The sequence below is a fragment of the Stegastes partitus genome, unplaced genomic scaffold, assembly GCF_000690725.1.
Source record: "Stegastes partitus isolate 25-593 unplaced genomic scaffold, Stegastes_partitus-1.0.2 Scaffold244, whole genome shotgun sequence".
Lineage (NCBI taxonomy): Eukaryota > Metazoa > Chordata > Actinopteri > Pomacentridae > Stegastes > Stegastes partitus.
Window position 1 is genome coordinate 1 of NW_007577975.1, and position 3,534 is coordinate 3,534.

Sequence of the window (3,534 nt, forward strand, 5' to 3'; positions counted from 1 at the left end):
TGATGATGATGATGATGATGATGAAGGCCGGTCCAGGTTGGAGGTGACATCACTATAACATATTCTCCTCAGACACATTCAGACATGACAGAAGATCTCCTGCAGACATCCTGCCTCCACATCTCACTCTTCTCTGCAGGAACACCTTCGTGGCTGCAGAACTTCTGTCAGCACGTCTGAAGCGATCACTGCTTTCAAACACTCACATGATTCTAAAAACCACCTTCACGTGTGTTCCGTTTAAAAGCATGATGTGTTTTCACCCTGTTCAGGTGAAACTCCTGCGTTTCTCCTCTTCTAGCTCCATCTGACTGCACATCAAGGTCAGAACCACACCACCACCATCACAATCTGAATATTGTTCTTTTAATAAATTCAAAGCAGCTGTAACTCTGCACAGAATCCGATTTAAAATGTTAAAATATCTGATGATGTAACAGCAGTACAAGCACATTACGGTGTATTTTAGTTTAGATCTCTGACTACTGAAAAACCACAAACACACAAAAGAGAACCGTATATGTTCCATATAAACCAGTCTGCTGTTTATTTTCATGGTGTTGTTTAGCTGCAGGTGATTGTGTGCAAACATTTCGTTAGTTAGAAACATCAAAGACAGTTTGTGGATTTGATTTTGCTTTGTTCTAAAACATAAAACTACATAAAGATGCTGCATTAACATGAAGTGAATCTGAAAGATCAGTCAGGTGAGGAACAAAGGAAACGACTGTAATTAAGCTAATGCTGAATTCTGAATTTACTGACTGATATAATGCAGGAATTAATGAACTGTGTTCATATACTTTAAACTGCATGAAGAGCGTTTTGACTCCTTTGCTGTTTGTGTTTGGATCAGCCGCTGTAATCTCTATAATCTGTCTGCTGCTAGCTGAGGCACGGACACGTTTCCTGATCTACTCCTGCTTGTTTGGAGACGTTTCAATAATTCAATAAATCAGAACCATTTGTTTTAACTCGCTGTAGACACTTTAGCTTCATTTGGCTGCGTGGGATCAGGTCAGTGACTCTCTGGGTGAATCCAGCTGAGACTCTGCACAGAATCAGAACCCTGCAGCAGGAGAACATTAAACCGCTTGAGATCTCTTTATTAACTGATGAGGAAACCAGGAAACATTGCTGAAAACCCACAAACACACTCCCACAAAGCAGTCTGGCTCAGTTCTGCGACCAGTCTGGTGGTACTGTACGTTGTAATGGTGCTGTTGGGCCGCTCAGTGTTTCCTGCAGGTGACGGAGCGCAAACATTTGATTTGGCCGAGCTGCAGCCCTTCATTCATCCGTCCTGCCAGCGCAAACACGCTAAATTAAACCTGGTGTGGAGTCACTTCTGGCTTCAGCGTTCTCCTGCGAGCGCACACACACGGCCACAGCAGGTACGAGCCTGCCGGAGCCGGGCCCAGTGTCGCCACATTTGCATTTTAAATGCTTTCAGCCAGCCCACTACTGTGTTCACAGTGCAGTGCAGCACAGCTAATCTACACACCTAAGAAGGTGTGTGATTGGCTACAGCCAGGAGTCTGCGGGGGTGGAGGAGATGGCGAAGACACAAACACTGACAAGGAAGGGGGATGAATGAGGTGAGAGGCTATACCTGGTGAAGTCAGAGGCCCTCGGTGCACTAAGAAGCAGCAGATATGCTAATCAGGTTCTGGATTCTCTTGATTTCAAATTTAGAAAACAGGATGCAAAAGATGAGAAATAACGTCTTTTATAAGCAATTTGCTCAAAAAGCAGCCGAGTGAAGATAAGATGAAGGTAAAGAGGATGTCAGAGGGACATGGAGAGGGTTTAAAACCAGAGGACATCACATTTCCACCACACAGCTGGTTTTATAGATGTTGGCACAGAACTGGGAGTCAGCAGTGAGCATGTCTGCAAACTCTGTGTAACAGAGTTACGTTCAATCTCAGGTTTAATTAAATATTTTACTAAACAGCCACTTTAAAGCGACTCGGTGCAGAGATGCGTGTCACCAGTTTGACTTTTACTCACACAAACATGGCGCCATCTTTCAAAGTTTATGCTAAGCTAGAGGTTGCTTCAAAGAGTTTGGCAGAAACAAAACACTAAAGGACAAGAAAGGCTGAGCAGCCACACTCCTACTGGGTGCCGACATGCATCGTCTCCCTCTGCAGCGTCACATATACAAACCAAAGCCTCCTCCCCCCTCAGACCCTCTCCCACAAACAGCTAATAAGCTTTGAGGGTCGAAGCCTTGAACCTCAGCGAACTCAGGCACCAGCTCGTCTGCCGGGGCCTCGGAGCGGACGCACCAGCGGGGGCCAAATGCTGCCGACCCCTGGTGTGTGAAGGGCCTGTGCTGGGGCAGCAGAGGGGGGTTGGGGGTCAGAGCTGGGATTGTTGTGCGTGTGTGGAACAAAAGGCCTTGATTACTGAAATCCTGCAAAAGGCAGGAGAGGAGGTGTTAAAAGCGATACAGTGGAGGAGCTCAGCAGCCTTCCTCTGCGTCCACACAACCAGCCACAAACCTGCTGCTGAGCTCAGACTGCAGGATAAATAGGAAACCACCTCATAGTCAGCACAAGAGGAGCAAGTTCAAGTCTTTCAACAGACTTCTGCAACAAAGAAGAGTTTTAAGACATTTAATAAGAAATAAAAGCCACACATGTCGTTTTTATGCAGCTTAAAGTTGACAAAACGTTTATTGATGAGCAGTGATTCCCTGTGAAGCCACAAGTACTTGACATATAACCTTGAACTGTTGGCATCTGGAGTTGGCTTTGGCAAAGAAAAGCAGAAACGTGTTAATAAAAACGTAAAAGCAGCGATACCTGCTCCTCACCTCCAGCCTGGGCTCTTTCATGGACCCCCTCCACTGACACGTTGGCTTTTGTTAACACTTCACATTGAAATTGACCCTGGCTCGGTGTGAGGAGGAGGAGGAGGAGGAGGAGGTGTTTCACAGAGCAGGGACAAAAAAAAAAAAAAGAAGAGGACCAACGATTGACAATTTCCTGATGGGAGGTGCTCTTATCAGACCCTCTGAAGCCTCCCGTGCGCACCGGCGGCCCAGGATCACTGCAGGAGCGGCTCGCACGCGATGGACTGAAACTCCCAGAGCGCGATCAATAATCAGCTGAGAAACTCGCCTACGTGACTCCTGTGAGGATCATTTGTGTCTCTGGACGCTCAGGTAAGAACACAGCCGCTTCCAGTGGTGTTTTAATTAGTGCGTAAATTTGCTTTGTGCGTAATTTCACGTCTCCGGGTTACAAAACGCGCCTTTTAACTTCTGCAAGTAAAGTCGAAGCTGATGAACACACCACCGCCTCTGAGATAATCCCATCAATCAGCTGTCTGGAATTAGAGAAACTCGCAAATCAAACATGGAGACCTGAGAAAGCAGGCGACATGATGGCGCAGCGGCTCTGAATGGCTTTGAATGTGGTCTGGTTTGTTCTGCAATCAGGAAGAATGTAGAAGTTTTATAGTCACGGTGTTGCTTTTAAATAAAAATACAGCGGATAGGTCAGTTTTGGTTGAACCAGCTGA